The sequence below is a fragment of the Scophthalmus maximus genome, chromosome 6 (genome assembly GCF_022379125.1).
Source record: "Scophthalmus maximus strain ysfricsl-2021 chromosome 6, ASM2237912v1, whole genome shotgun sequence".
Classification (NCBI taxonomy): Eukaryota; Metazoa; Chordata; class Actinopteri; order Pleuronectiformes; family Scophthalmidae; genus Scophthalmus; species Scophthalmus maximus.
In genome coordinates, this window is record NC_061520.1 from 19,931,977 (window position 1) to 19,948,727 (window position 16,751).

Genomic DNA, 16,751 nt, shown 5'->3' on the forward strand with positions numbered 1-16,751 from the left:
AGATTAGGCGTTGTGTACGCTGTGAAAGTTCAGTAAGTAGTACTCAACGAAGATTATCACCTACATTATAGTCTATAAAGCATAACATTATAAGCTACTTCAAAAGTGTAAAACGTTCAATGTGTTAGAGCACTTCACAGCAGGTTACTGCCATGACATTGCACAGCTTTTCTAGTTTTATCGACCACATTCACACACCACTGCTGTATGCAGCGCTTTTTTGCTATCACACATCATTCACACGCGGACTCATGGACTGGAGGAGCCGGGGATCGAACCATACACTTGTGGTTAATGGACGGCCCTCTTTTTTCTGAGCCACAGCCGGCCCAAGTGTCTTTTCTCTGAGCTGTTTAGCAGTAGACGTGAGTTTGGAGTTGGTCCACTTGGGAAACATCCAGTTCGGGATGTCAGGTGTCATTGCTGGGATGTATGAGAGGCCCAAGCTCAGATATGACTTAAGTCTCCTCAGCACCATTTTCACATGGTGAGAGATGGTATCCTGAGAAGATGGAGTGAACATTTATCAGATAATAATAATAATAATAATTATAATAATAATAATTATAATAATAATAATAATAATTAATAATAATAATAATCATAATTATTATTGTTATTATTATTATTATTATTATTTTAATAATAAGATACGTTTACAATGGTATGTTTTAAACGCAGTACTTTATCTGTCGTGGGTTATGTGTTCACACTGCTCCAGCTGTGCAGCTATTTGTTGGACGTGTTTTTTTATTTGTTCCATGTAGTTGAAGTGGTAAAACCGCAGGTGTGACTTGAAACCTGTTGGCTTTGTTTGACCACAGGGGGCAGCAGTGAGCCGCATGCGCCTTGTTGCACTTTAAACCTGAGGTAAAGAAGATGTCGCTCTCTACAAAATGTACATAAGTTAGCAAGCTACACTACACCGAGGAGACATGTGTGCCTCATTTCGAATTAATTTCCTAACCGCGTGTTCCGAGTTTACGAGCAAAATGACGAACCGGGACGGAGACATAGGTAAACGGCGGGGAAACCTTTTTCAGAAGAACACCGCGAAACTCTCCGGTTAGCTAACAAAAAATGCTAATCACAAAGCACAAGCTAGCTAATGTTTGAAACTTCGACAAAGACGCAGGGCCGAAGTACGGATCAACATATCATAATATATGAGTTACATGACACGTTGACGTTGGGGTAATACTATTACCATTATGTCTATGTTTGTGTATGTGTAAACACGTTCGTGGGTCAATGCGGTGTTCTGTTGACAGGTCACCACCCACAGAGGCAGAGAGGACCAGGGACAGGTGACAGGACACTGACCCAGTGGACGAAGGTATGTTATGTTTTAGTGATGTCAATGTGCAATCGCATATAAATACGCAGAACTGTGTATTACAGTAAGGATTTAGTACTTTTTTTCTGCTGTGGCAAGTTTACTTATTATCCTGTTGCATTTATGAGAAGTTTGTTTGTTTTACCAATTGTTGAAGATGGAAAAATCATTGTTGACGGATTATCCAATTGAAGACAAACTTCGTTGTTATGAAAACCCATGCATGCAACTAAGTAAATCCTCAGTCAGGAAGATAGATACATTAAGTCATCTCTTTCAATAAATGACATCTGCGTGCTGTGCCTTAAAAAAAATAATTGATTAATTCAGCATATTCTTTTCCCTAAAGAGATGTGTCGCTCCAATCATATCACACTCCATCTATCATTTTTACTTGTCGTGTTATTCTCAGCAACCAGCATCAAATTTGCTTCTGTGTTTTAATATAAAGCTTCTTTATTTTTAAAACTTGGAACACGCATGGCACCTCTCTGGCAGCGTGGGCCTGTACAGACCGTGATCGACCTTTTGTATCAGCAGACGTTTAACTTCGTCGTCATAGTAGGAAAGGTTTTACTGATAACATTACCACGGCTCTGTTCCTATTCAAGTGTCCCAGCGTGTTATGACCGCGTGACGGTGGGCCGAGGAACCGCAGGACCCTGGAGCCGAAGCAGCTAAATGGAATTCAGCCAATCATTCATTACATTATTTTTCCCTTTGGTGACATGTCAATATGTCTACTGTGGAAAAAAAAATGCTCATTGACGTCTTCCTCACCCGTCTCTCGTTCGCTTTGTTTCGCCCCCATTGCGTGGAAAATTACGCCGTTATTATCATTCTTATTGGTGCAAAGAGTATGGTGCCGTACGGTAATTCCCCTCATAGCTCCGTGCAACTTCCAAAATAAACCAGCATAAATGAAAACACCTGGTGATGGTGTGTGAGGTCTCTCGCTTAGAGGGCACATCATGCCTCAACAATAGGAGCAAGACACGAATAAAAAAACCCCAGATAGAATTAATACAGAGGCTCATCAGAACAGAGTAATACAAATGTGAAAGATCTAATGTAGAAATGAAACTAAAATCTAATCGCCACCAAAGAAAAGGACATGGGTCACCCTTTTATAACTTTACTTAACACTTTACTGCAGTTATTAATTTGTGAATGTCTTTATTTCACGCTTTCCTTGAAGTCCATGAAGGCCATTAGGACGTGTAGTAGTGTTTAGGGTTAGTGTTTTTTCATTGTTCATGTCCTTGTTGTTAAGTGTTTTTTAATTTAGCACAAGTCAAAATATCACCTGCCTTTTAGAACTGATGGATGTTCAGTCTCCTGCTATAGTCACTCCGAATGTACCCATTCTGAATATTATATACAGCTTAGAAACAAAAGAATATAATTGAATGAATGTGTTTTTACGTGCTGTATTTGCCCCCATGCAGTGAGCCTAAGACTTGTTGTGTGTGTGTGCGCATGCGTGCATGCGTGAAAAGTCCTTGTACTGTAACAACTCACCACTTCTTATTACATGGCTGTGGCGTTTGCACTAATAGACCCGGGACAAGTGTGTTGACCCCAGTCATGTCGGAAGTTCAGGAGTTGAGAGGGATTTTCTTCAGGGGGATCTTGGCTGAAGTGTTTGCCTGTGTGTGTCTGCCTCTTTGTACGTGTGTGTATGTGTGTGTTTGTGTAAGCTCTGCTGATTAACACCAGATGTGAGCGGCTCAGAGTGTCGGCGATAGCCTGAGAGGGCCCCACTCTACTCCATTCGGCCCTGGCTTGTAAAAGGTGCCCGAGCGCCTTCTTCACACATGGCTGACAATAATATCTGTGGTGTTCATCCCCCAGATCCACAGGAAGCTCAAGACATCAGGTCAGTCTGAGGAAGTTTAATAAGAAAGGTTATGCAGCTGAAAGCAGGTGTTGGTCTCATTCTGCTCCACTAGAGGGCAGGAGAGAGCTGTGAAACATCTGCAGTGTCTCTAAAACCAGGTACCACATAGATTTTTTTTCCCAGGGAGCAATTTTTCCATTTCAAACAAAGCACAGGAACATTGTGTTTTTGTACTTTTATACCATGCTGAAATTATATTTTAAGAAAAAATATTTACCGAAAAAGTTCCACGTTGAAAAGACTATTTTGAGTATTTGACTAAGTAAAATTAGTGCTGCAGCTAAGTATAAATTTTATTATTGATTATTGGTAAACTTTTTAATATGATCATGATGTGATGAATCTATTCGTTATTTAGTCAAAAATATTTCAGAAAATAGCCCAAAACACCCATGACAAGTTTCCAGAGCCTTAAGTGTGCAACTCATAACTCCAGCCAATTCAGTTTGTAGTCGTTGCAAAAGAGAAAAGATCAGCAAATTCTCATGTTATGAGAAGCTGGAATATTTTCTTTGTATGACTTGGAACAATAATTAAATTATTAAAATTGTTGATGGTTAGGTCAACTAAATCAATTTGTTGTTTCTACTCTATTTGTGATATGTGCAATCAGATCAGATTTAAGTAAAAGAAGCTGTAAATTTTACTGAGGGAAAGTTGTTTTATTTAAATGACTTTTTTCCGACTGTAGAATATTTTTTTCATTAAAGCATTTCAAACAGAATATTGCATTTTCAACCAGCAGTCCCAGCTGATTGTGGATTTATTCCCCCAGACTCCTTCTCTCTAACAGCTGTGCAGCGGGACAGCTGTAGTTGTTTGAACAACTCACATTAGTGAAAAGTTCTGATTTCTCATCATTCCTGCCATTTCAGCCCCACTTTCTTGAACCCTCTCCTCCATCCTCACCTCCCAGGTCTCCCCCCAGCACCCCCTCCCCCGTCCATCTCTCTACCTCCTTTCGCGGTGTGAATATTTCACATTGCTGCTGCCGGTGGTGCGTGATGCGGGGGACTGAGCGCTCATTGTGCGTACGCAGTGTGGGTGCTGCGGTATGTGGCTCCTCGCGTGTGGTGTGTCGTGATAGGCGTGTGGCCGCTGACGCCAGCCGGCCGCCTGCCTGTCTGTCTTTTTGTCTGTTCAGTTACACCTGACCAGCTCCAACATCGCCATGCCCACACGCACACACAAGAACGCACACACAAGAACGCACACACACGTAGAATGCCCCACTAGACGTGATGCTCAAAGTCAAATCAAGGGTCACAAACTCCCTGACACTGTTGTCTGCCCCCCCCCCCCCCCCCCCCACCCCTTCAGTACAGGAGACTGGCATTAAAAAAATGTTTATCAAATTGTAGTTTGCATGTAATCTGACAGAAAAAAAAATTATTCCATAAAATTCTATTTACAGCTGTTGCACTTTTATTTTCTGCTGAACCAAGTGTGTCTAACCCTATGACAACAGTCACATAGTTGTGGCATTTACTTTATATTGAAAGTGCATTATTGAATTTTGTGGTTTTGAAATGTGCTGTGTAGGACCGTTCTGAAAGGCAGTGGAAGGCCAGGCGATATTGCGGCGCACGGCGGTGTAATCCTTGGTATTTAGTGTGTTCTCTCAGGCTGCTGAGGTGAAAAGTTGAACCTGGTGTTGACCTTCTCTTGAGAGAGGGCTTAGTTTTGAAGTCAGGCACAGGCCAAAGGCAGAGGGAGGATATTCTCAAGTTCCTCTTTCCCTCCCTCACGTGAACCACTCCACTCCACAGCCACCCTCCCCTCCCACACGGAAACAATTAACATCTGTGATAAGATGCTGTGCATATTTCAATCATTTTATCTCGTCAGTGTTGTTTGTTTGTTTTTCCCGTCATGACGAAAGTCTTGTGTCCTCCTGTCACGGTGCTGTTAATCACAATTACATCTCATCTAGGTGCAAGGAGTTGGAGAGAGAGAAAGGGATAGAAAAAGACTGAGACGGGCCCTAATGTTTACCACAGATGGGAGTTGAATTTCAGATGGCGAGATAATGAAGAAAACAAGCAAACAATTATGCAAAAATAGACAAACGTGGGGGGAAAAAAAAAGAACGAGCAGACTGACAGACGACAGGAATGATGTTTGGGGCCAAACATGTCATCAGGGGCAAGTTTTTATTTGTCCTCCCAAAAAGCCTTAAAGACAGTTCTGCATTTAATGAGAACATTTTTCTTTTTTTCCCTGTTGATACATAAAAAAGTGGATGTCTGTGTCTCTGGAGAAAAATACACTGTCTTCTTGTGCATATATTTGTGTGTACACTGCACAGTGTTATTTAGTTAGGCCTCTAATATTAATGTGAATTTAGTTTTGATTTAAATTTAAATTTACAATTTGTAAAATGTATGTGTTTGATCATGACGAAAGGCTAAGATTTGAACATATGAACAGGGCACACGCGTGTGTTTTATTTAGTATGTTTTATTTTTATATGTCATTCGTTAAGGGACAGAGGGATTCAACCACTGTCTAAGATTTACACATCTTATCACGTGTCGTATCATACGCGCTGGACTCGCTGATCCGCAAACGGTTTTGTTAAAGCAACATGACCCAGAATTCAAAAGCAAAGCTAAGTCTGACATTCTTCCAGTATAGCGGAGCAGTAGAATACACGGTTTAAAGATATGAGTCCGACAGTTGATGTTGAGTCGTGCTGCGCTCCGTTCTCCCATCTGTTTTAGTTTTGGAGCGGTTGTGATAACCTCAGCCTGACCCCTGATTGGTCTAATCTCACCCTCATCTTCCCTCGCTGGTCAGCTGACAGAAGGCCGCCCTGCCATTGGTGGGAGCGCCACTAAGGAAGAGGAATTTGTTTAGCATTGTGTCGAGGGTAACGGTTAGCCGGTGAGAAGTTTAGTCTACTGTCTAAACCATAGCAAAGCCTCAAAACACAGAAACAGAAGGAATGTTTATGGTGAGAATTGAAAGAGGCAAACAATGACGGCTTTCCCAGGCGGTGGCGTTAGAACAATCCTAATAATGTTCCCTCTCAGCGTGCACAAGCATGGCTGCATGTCAGTAGATATAAACACATGTATTTACTACAGCGCTTACAGTAATGTGTCTTTATCCAGTCTTCAGAAGTCAGGGTTTGACTCCAGGTCAGAGCAGAGAATATTGCCACTAAGCCCCAGTGCTTCATTGTATTCATGTAAATGAGTTTCATTCCATTGTACCCGTTGACTCACAATGGGAAGATACTGTAAAACGAAGTTATTGTCTTTGCAGTGCCTCTAAATGTCTGCAAGGGACATGCTGCAGTAGCTGCTTCAAGCGGTGTGTTTGGGGGGCTTTAGTTCAGGCAGATTAGATCAGAGGACCACTCTGTTTGTTTGTTTTGATTTGGGACAGGCCAAGCTCCTGAGGGATACCCCCCCCCCCTCTCTCTTTCTCTCTCAACTACCACTCCACCATCCCTCCCCAGGATTCCCCCTCAGGGCACAGTCAACTGGAGCCCCCCTGACCTCTCTGTCACCCCTTTCCCGACCCATGTTAGCCAAAAGAGAAAACGAAGGAAGAGTCTTCTGTGTCTTAGCATCCACTGAACCAAATCACAACCAGACCCGTTCATCTGGGGGGTTAGGCGGTGCCACCCAGGCAGCCAGCCCCTCTAGCCCTGGTCAGCCCAAGAAGAGGTTCACCCCGGCGGGTTGACCTCTCTTTCATCTGCTTGTGGGTCTGAGGTGTTCTCTCACACCCAGTGGGGCTGCAAGGGGCACGGTATTAGTTAGGTGAAGAGGTTGGCTGATAGCTGTTACAACTACGGCCTTTTTCTTGTGCGTGTTGTTACATAATCATCATCATCATCATCATAAAAAATACTGCCAAAGTAGCTCAGCTTTAAATTCGAGGTGGTACCAATGAGGATGGAATCCCAATTGGTTTTGCTTTTGTGAATCTGTCAGTGCCCCGAGTATAGAGCCAAATATATCCTGTAAAAGGAGCCAATTTGGTATCTTCTTGTCATGTGATTTTGCTGCTACTGTTTTGGCTCTGTTGGGTAACCTCCCCGGGTCTCATGACGGCAATACACTCGTCTCTCTATCCACCTATTCCCATGTCTTTCCATTGACACACTATTTCCCGTTTTCCTGCCTCTCTCTCTCTCGTCTATCCAGGCTCTATGCACAGCATCAGCCAAGGGCGTTCACCTTCACATGTATACACACGCACACACACGCACACACACACACACACACACACACACACACACACACACACACACACACACACACACACACACACACACACACACACACACACACACACACACACACACACACACAACCCCCCAACCCCCAGCCCCAACCCCACCTCCACTGACCTCTTCTTCATCTCCCACAAGGCCTTGGGGTGAGGCAGCCTGGCACCAGACAGTTATTCAAGCCCTCAGGCAGCTTCACAACAGGTCAGACACAGAAACGGAGAAAGCTGGAGAGAGGTAGTGACAGAGAGGGAGAGAGAGCAGCTGATTATTTGCTGATTAACTGGTGTCTTAACTTCAGATCGCAGCATCTGGACTTTGGAACAGAAAGAACTGAGAACTTTTTGAAGTCTTTTGGGATATTATTCCGTTATTGCTGGGTAGCATCAAGAAATGCCTTCAGAAAAGGAAAAGTACATTATAAAGTCTAAGAAACTAATTTGTTTCTTTGACTTTAATTATTTCCTTTGTACAGTCCCTCTCGGTCTTTCAACCCATCCCTTTAAAACAGCAAAAAATATGTTATTCAGCCATAAATTAATTTTGTTTTTTATTACGCTTTATTTAATTTTAATCCCATGAAACGGGAAATAAAAGCACGGGGATTGCTGTGGTCGGATTAAGAGTCCTCTTTGTAAACATTGTGACCCATGTCTTTGACATGCCTCCTTTCTCCTCTTGAAGAAAGTCTCTTCATAACAGGAGCGCCGAGAGATGAAGGTCTCTTTAACAGAGCACATGGGATTGGGAGGCAGACTTTGGAGTCTTTGTGTGGCACATGGGCCTTTGTTTTTGTGTCAGTTTTGTTCTTCTAAATTCTCCTTGGTTTGTGTTTGTCTCCGAGCTCTGCTTTGAGCGATTAGGGAGAAGGGTGTGAGCAGCTCGGTTAGTTGAACACATTATTTCAATGCCTTTATTGTAGCTTTGACTCATCCTCCTTTATATCAATAAATGACACTTTCAATATTAGATACATTGAAGGTTTGTTCTTTAAAGAGAAAAGGGACGAAAGTGTTTGCAGAATGTTCGTATGTCACATCAGACTCAAGGCGGGTTTGCTCTTTATGGCATGTGAGTATATTGTATTGGACAAGTGATGTCAGTAAACCATGCCACCAGAGATGAGCCATATCACAAGAGGCATCACTAGAAATCTGAGTTGTGCCATTAGACAGAAAGAAAGGCAGTATCTTGAGCGAGGGAGAGAGAGAAAAAGGGGAGAGACACAGAACGGATTGTTCCACAACAGACTGACGGACCTTTTAGCCTTATCTTCCCGAGCTTCTCTTACAGAAAACCAAGGAGAGAAGGGAAAAGAATGCCCTGCTCTTTCTCTCCCTCCCATTTCCCATTCTCTCATTTCTCCTGTCTGTCTCTCCCTTCCTTATTCATTTCTTCTTCTGCTTTTGTCCATCGGTCTTTCCCCGGTGTTCCTTAAAAAAATCCTCTTAACCCTTGCACTCCTTCCATTGTCCCCTCTCCTCAATATCATACCTTGATGTTTTAATATCTTCTTTCTCGCCTCGCCAACTTACTATCTTATTCGTCTTTGGAGCGCTCTCTGAGCTCACTGCCCCTAAACATGGTGGCACTCAGAGTCTCGGGTGCAGGTGGTTGTCGGCGTTATACTCTGTAAAAATGGATCACTCTCTCCATCTCAGGCTCACACTGAATGCGTGACAGATTTTCAGGATGGGTGCCGCACAAACGCTGGAGCCGGTTGCCTTTGCGAGAACTCATCTTATTTGCATTTGTTTACATGTGCCAGTCTTTGCGCATTTGCTGCATGTCACCATGTTTTTTGTGCAGCCCCTCGCCCAGATCTCTGTACACACAGACACGCACACACGCAACAGTATTTGCATGTAATGACACTGCGAGTCGTCCTTCTCCTCCCTCCCTCCCTGACAGAATGAAATGGATGGATAATTAGATATCAAAGGGAGGCAGGCAGGGTGTGGCGAGGCGCGCGGGCCCCTACGATGGTAAAGCACTTATTAATGAGATAGGCCTTATCTGCTCTCCTCCCAGGAATTCTGCCTTTGATCGGCCCGACTCTGGACTTAATACATTTTTGATTGATAGGCCGAGATGACAGAGAGAGGCGGCGTGGATGGGGTAGGTGGGTGGAGGGGCGTGTGTATGTGCGCGTAGAAGGAGGGGGGCAATGCTCAGATGCAACTGTAACGATGCCCTTCACATGATTAAATAACTTATGACAATAGTGTTTCACCTTATGGGATAGGATACATGACGATGAGCCTACACAACTTGTTTGCATGTTAAATAAATCTCAGTTACACAGTCAAACACACACTGTATTAATACACACACACATGCACCTTTGCATTCCTCTGCCGACGCAGACATAGATTCACAAAGACACCACAGACAGACAGGCGTGTTCAGTCACCTTAACCCCAACTATAACTCACACAGCAGGGCACCGGAAAATCTTCTCCCTAAGACAGAGCAGGCGAGGTTCGGGCCTGTGGAGGGGGACTGAGATAAGGCCCCTTCCCCGTCTGCAGATGAGTTATAGCCCACCCAGGAGGAGGTGGCGAGCAACAACCTACCCGGACACACCGCTCGGCTTGCTGGGATTGGTGTGTGTTTGTGGGGGGGGGGGGCTGGTGTACTCCCCTTAGTGAGGCAGCGGGCAACCTCATGGACAGAGATAACAGTCCCACTCTCAATAACACCTTGAGCAGTGGGAGGAGAGGCAGCATCGAATCAGCGAGCCTGTACATACACGCACATGCACACATGTGCATGTGCGTGTATGATCCACACACATCGTACACCTCCGCTCCCTCGCTCCACCCGACAACAGGTGACTGAGCGTAACCATTATAGCGCCGTGTCACCTTGTTATGAGTCTCTGTCAGTGTGAGGCGTTGGGTAAATTAAAGAAGCCATAACCGCTGCTCCGTCAACAGCCCGTCACCCCTCATTTATTACAGTGCCGATGTGTGGAGGAATAACCCCCCCTCTCCATCAAGTGGACAGATCGATCAATGTGACAGGCACATTTCAGGTCCCCAAATCAATCACACCAACAAAGGCAGGTGAAAGAAGAGGTTGTTGTTGTTGTTGATTTTTTTCCCAGAGGACTACAGATGTGTTCCTGGATGAGTCAGGAGAAAAGCCCTGAAAGACTTGAACTTTATCTAACTACCAGTACAGCATGGATCTCTGTCCCAGTATGATCATAGTCTCTATTATTTCGGCCAGTTTTGTTTTTTCCTGATCACACAATTGTGATTGGAGTTATATTCGAAGGTGGTATGTGGAACCAGATTATTGATTGTGGAAGATGCTCTTTCAGTGGTCACAGAACAACCATAAGCAGATTTAAAACTCGCTACATCGAATTTTTGGTTTAACACACATGAGACTCAGCATGAGAGTACGGCTGCATGGGAAGTGTGATGAAACAGAGGCAGCGCTGAACAGAGATGGGGAGGGAGGCGAGACGGCACAAGGAGGGGGTTAGATGATAAGAGTGGGAAGAACTGATAGAGTGGAAGAAACCGTGTAGAGAAAGAAAATGATTAAAAACAGCAATCATCGTCAGAGACTGATAAACCAACCAGTCGTTAATTGGAAGCGTGCAACTCGTGGGGATATGGTTGGATTAGGTTCACTCCTTCCCTTTTTTGCTCCCTGTCTCCTCTTCCCCCTCCTCTCTTTCTTCTCTTCCCTCCTCTGTGGACTTAAATATCTGGGAGACAGGTTCCATTATCAACATTAAAAAAGTCTTACAATTAATGTAATTTTTTTGTGTCACATTTTGAGACAAAGAGCGGTGAAAGAAATAGCTATTTTTGAGTGATCTCTGCTTTTGGGCTGTATAGGAGATGGGAGATGGGTGGTGGTCCATAAACAAAGGGCTGACAGCCCACCCATCAACCCGGCAGGTCTGGCTTGTGCTGCCTAGATAAAGAAGGGCGGCAGCCTCCTGTATCAACACCATCCATCATCCATCTTTGCCTGCCTGCATGCTCATTCGTCCTCGCATCAGCCCCATCGCTCCCTACACCTGCCCCCCTGCTAGCCATGTGCCCCGTTGCCATCAGGCCTTTTCACAAAACTTTGAATAAAACAACTGCAACTATTTGCATCTCCGGTTTTCCACTGTCTCTATAAATTGGCCTAGTTTGTGAACTTTTATTTAACCTGATGCACATACAGTATGTGCTTTTGATACAGCTGTAGTTTCTTCCTCTCCTTTGATATGACTTGTATTATTTAGTAAATGATGCATCTCCAACTAATCATTGAGGATGAACATTAATCTACATATGTCCACCATCATCCCTGCCTTTATCTGCGGCTGCTCATTTTTGACTTGTAGCAAAGTTAACGAACGCTGACAGGTGAAATGAAAGGCATTGTGTTCTTCTTGTGTTTTCTTGTTAGATGATGTGAGAACTCTTCACATTTAATGTATTTCGCTCATCAAATCAGACAAAGCAGCAGTCCGACTGAGCTTTGGCAAAGTAGCATATTCCAAAACTAGGCCTGACAAAATATTAAACCACAATTTGGGAAATTTTAGCCCCCTCGCAACGACCCTTCAGACCACCATTGTTCCCTTGTCAATTTGGGTTTTGTATGAGCATCTCGTTCCTTTCTCTGTCGCTTTTGGGGAATGGAAATTATGCAAATGGAGATGGGCACACTGAAGGAAAAATGTTGACATCTCCCATCCTCGCTGCCCCCTAAACACACACACACATCATGCGCACACCATTCAGCAAGCTCTTTTTTTGGCCGTCTCTCAAGCTTACTTTAACAATTGCAGCCATATTGCCAGTGCCCCATCCTTTCTTCTATCCGCTGTGGCCCATTTAAGTCAGACTGGACAGGTGCTCAGACAGGAAGACAGACCACTGTCACTGCCATTGTAACAAACACTATTCCAACTATAGAAGAAAAAGAACGGAGGACATCAAAAGTTGTCTTGAGTTGAAAAGAAAATGTCCTTGATGAGCTGCGTCAGTGGCACCTCTCCATGTGCAAACTTTTTAAACATTATATAAAATGAATGAGATATTTGGCTTCAAGGACACGGACAGTTTATTGAGGGTTTTGTGCAGAGGAAACTTTATAGATGCCTTTTTTATTTGTATTATTATTCCTGTGCACTTCTCAGTGCTTCATTCAGTTCCACTAATCAGAGGGGAATTAAGAGATAGAGACCTGGAGACTGAGCAGAGCAGGACGGCTGGGGAAATGGCCCAACTAGAGGATGAATTAAAATGAATAAAAGCCACGAAATGGGAAAGGGGGCTATCACTTGTGCGGCATAATGTACAAAGTGCAGATATCACTGTCTGTCTGCGCCGGGGGGCTAGTGGCTCGATGTTCTCACACTAGTCGAACAAATGAGAGCAAGCAGAGCCAGAAAGCGTAATGATTGTCCATTAGTCTGTCCCTAAACTCTGCTTCCTGTCGTAGCTGTAGGGAACCAGGGTTTCTGAGCTGTGGGAACCCGTCACGTGACCTCAGTCCACCCTACCCCAGCCTGCCCTAATGGGCCGACACACAACTCCCCGTGTATCCGCCGAGAGTTGAGCACCGCGTCGGGGTTCACCGAGAGGTTGAAAGACTCTCCGCCTGGCTGGAATTAGCCTTAAGTACAAAGTGGTTGAAATAATATGAAAATCTGGAACTTTGATGAAGGTCATGTGTTGACAGAAATAGTCATATAGATGTGAGAGTAGATGAAAGGTAGAGTATTGTAATACACTATATGATATCAAGTATTTTTACTCTACAATTTCATAATAACAAAACTTGTCAGTTTGTCTTTTTCATCGGTCACTGTGGCTGTTATATTTTGTCTGTATAGTATAACTTGAGATTATAGAGATTTGTCGAAAGATGTCAGACATATGTATTTTTTCATACAGAGGAAGTTATTTATTTAATCTATAAATCATTGTGAAAACTTGCCTTTTATTATATTTGCATTCTTTTGCCTCATTGAATTTGTAATTTATTTTAATTTTATTTCATCCATAACCCACTGTTGATTTTATCAACCCTGCTCTATGCATTTTCTTAGTTCATGTCTTTCTGTAAAGCACTCAACCTAATTGATTCTGTCTAAATCTATCAATCTACAGATTATTTCTTGATTCCCAATAAATTGACCTGTGATTTTGTTTTTAAAGTATCACAAAATAGTGTGAATTTTCCATTTCACAAGAAATTGTGCGACATAAAAAAAAAAATCCTGTGACCTGTGATTGACTGTTTTACTTGACAAAGAAATTAAACAAGAAAATTATTAGAGTTATTATAGGACAGTTTCAATGGCAATAATGATTTATAGGATTTTTGTGTCAGTGTGACACTATCTTGTTTTGTCAAATGTCATTTCGCGAATTTGCCAATATGACGTTTTTTGCCTAAATTTCCAGAAATGCCCCACTTTATGTTGTGAGACCTTTTTTGATATAGATAAAACATATTAGAATATTTTACACATTGACAATATATGTAAAACTACTCAACGTTTATCTTTGACAGAAACAGCGTTCTCTATATACAAAGAATACTGACAACAACGGCCTGATGTGTTTCCCAACCTGACGCTTTTCCCGAGTGAATGAGTTATTTCTCTTGCTTGACGTGACAAATGAGCACCGATCTGTTCGTGATGAGCTCATCGCTGCATACGCGCAGCTCTAATGATCATGATCTTCAGTCACGCGTGGCCAAAGAAAGAGAGCGCTGCGTTTGAGACCCCTGCACTCGCCATCATCTCCATTAACCCCCGTGACTCAGCTGTTGACACTGACCCCACCCCGGTCTAATGTTCACACATCAAACAGCCACGAGTGACTCTCTCCGTGTATGTGCTAAGACGGACATGATCAGATGTGTCATGAGCAGACTGCGGTGGGCTAGTGTTTGAGCGTGCGCGTGTGTGTGTATGAGAACGCAAGGGAAAGGGCTTTGTGATATTAGTGCAGAGGAATGTGATGTGTTGGGGGTCATGTGAAACACCGCTGGCACTCCGAATAACCTTCAGGAAAGCTATCACGACACGACCCGGAAGTAGCCAGGGTCATGTGTCAGGGCAAAAGGCTCGTCTCTGTTGACAGCACCCCTTCCAGTCTATACACAGCTCTCACTCCTCAACCTCCTGGGAACCGCACTCCCTGGCTGCTTAGTTTAAAGCTCCCTGTCCACACAGGAAGAGACACGTCGACGTGACTGACCAAAGTATAGAGAGCCATTGTTTGCAGTTAGGAATATCAGGGAGCTCTTCTGTACGGGTGAGAAACTTCTACTACTTATCAAAACCACACCTCAATATATCCCACTGATCAAACTCCCTCATGTTTAAAATTTTATTCCCAGACAGGGAGAGGTGTCCCTGGCCTGAACCAAGTGGAGCACATTGATCAATGTTCAGGGGGTCTAAGAATAGGGGGGTGGAGAGGGGTAGGCGGTCGGCGAAGGAAGGGTTGACATAAAAGTCACATAGTTCAAGTTGCATGTTAAACAAACAGCGGGGCCTTGTGAATGGCTTGAGCCTGAGGTTGGCGTAAGTTAAGTAAATTAGTGTAAATTTGCAGTGGTAACCTAATTTTCAGCGAAAAAAATGGCGGAATTTTAATTGAGCGCAATAACGGTCAGCGCACCAGGCAGAATGGGGAAAATGAAGCGAGACTGATGGGAAGACTAATGGTTTGTTCAGGCCACTGTCACCGATATTATCGCCATCCTTTACGTTTTTAGAGAGGGCAGAGTAGAATCAATAAAATGGTTTTGTGAAATAGAGATCTTGAGGAGAGTGAAGTGCCCCACTGGTGTTATTAATGTGTGGTGTAGTAGAATTATTCAAATAAATATGCAGCTATGAAAGACCTAATGATGGCAAAAATATTCATTAATGTGTATGTTTGATTGTAATTAGAGAGGCCATCTTGCGTTGACAAGGTCATTTTCAGGTTGCTAAAATGTCATTTTAGACAATACAAACAGACATTTTAGATTTAAAAAAATCTAAAATGTCTCTGTTTGTATTGTTGATTAGACAAGACTATAATGTGAAGGGCGTTTCTTTCAATTATTAATTGATGATTAGTCGATAATTAAAATTGTCAGTTGTAACCCTTCTTTCATAGATACATTAATTGTTGAGATGGTTTATTGAGACTTAAAACGCTGACATCATATAGTCGACTTACAAAGTAAGTCAGTGCGATTGTAATAATAGTAATTTTTTCTTTTTCTCTGTCTCGGTCATGTTAACAGCGTAGTTACTTCATGCCTACATTAATTATTGAGTAGTGTAATTTTGTTCTTTCTATAATTAACGAGTAAATCAGTTACCTTGAAAGCATTATAATTTTGGGTTGAAAGCCCAATCTGTCATGTTATTAATGTGTATGCCATGACAATATGAAAGGAAAAGCCTTGTTTAAACAAATCCACTGCACGTCACTCGCAAAGCGTTTTAGTTAAGGGTCAGACCAGCTCAGCGTGTCGGTGTGTGCACATCTGCGTGCAGTGTGTGTGCGTGTGTGCGTGTGCGCGTGTGCGTGTGTGCGCATTCACTCTTAATGTGTGTTTTAATGTTTTAACATATGCAAGCCCTTATAAACAGTGTTTTAGGCAAACAGTGGCGGCGCTCCCATCAGATAAGGCTGGAGAACAGGAGAAGGACACAGTCTTGTGAGGCCGAGCGGGATGGAGGGGAGACGGAATGAGTGAGGGGTGAACGCGGAGGCAATGTACGAAACGAGCAGAAAAAAGCGGCCAAGAACGTGTCTCGCTTCCATTTTTTGGGGGTCAACTAAATAAAGAGCCACGCATTCGTTGAAAGGTTGTTCACTTACCTTGTTCCAGTATTTTAGTTTGCTGTACAGAAAGGGAGAGAGAGCAGCATGTGGCTGTAGCCCCTCACACTGGTTTTTATTTTGGTGAAAGCACACACACTTTCCCAGTGTGCCGAGCTGTGGAGGCGATATCAGCTGTCCACTGCAGTCCAGAGTGTATCTCGGTTTTAGGTGCATGTTTGGCGTAATCTACTGTGTTGTGTCTTGTGTATCTGATGGTGAGACATGGCATTGCATAGGTCACTTTATCATCTCTAATGTAATCTCTCGCTCCCCTCTACTTCCTCTACCAGCACAGCACAAAAGAAGACTGGCGCCTGAGAGAGAAAAATATAACACAGCGACGTGGCCCTACAGTCCCTCGAGCCCTCTATCTCACTATCTTCTATCTCTCTCTCTCTCTCTCCT

The 16,751-nt window shown here is 43.4% G+C and overlaps 1 long non-coding RNA gene across 5 annotated transcripts in view; it reads left to right on the forward strand.

Moving 5' to 3' along the window:
* Positions 1 to 880: 880 nt before the first annotated feature.
* The window catches only part of LOC118309510, a 70,062-nt gene continuing 54,191 nt past the window's right edge, over positions 881 to 16,751 (forward strand). For 4 of the 5 annotated variants that reach the window (XR_007030868.1, XR_007030869.1, XR_007030870.1 and 1 more), the window contains exons 1-2: positions 881 to 1,017; positions 1,272 to 1,336. This is a non-coding gene — a long non-coding RNA (uncharacterized LOC118309510). Of the gene's footprint in view, positions 1,018 to 1,271; positions 1,337 to 3,036; positions 3,216 to 16,751 lie in introns of all 5 variants that reach the window. The other variant, XR_007030867.1, reaches the window with a different exon arrangement.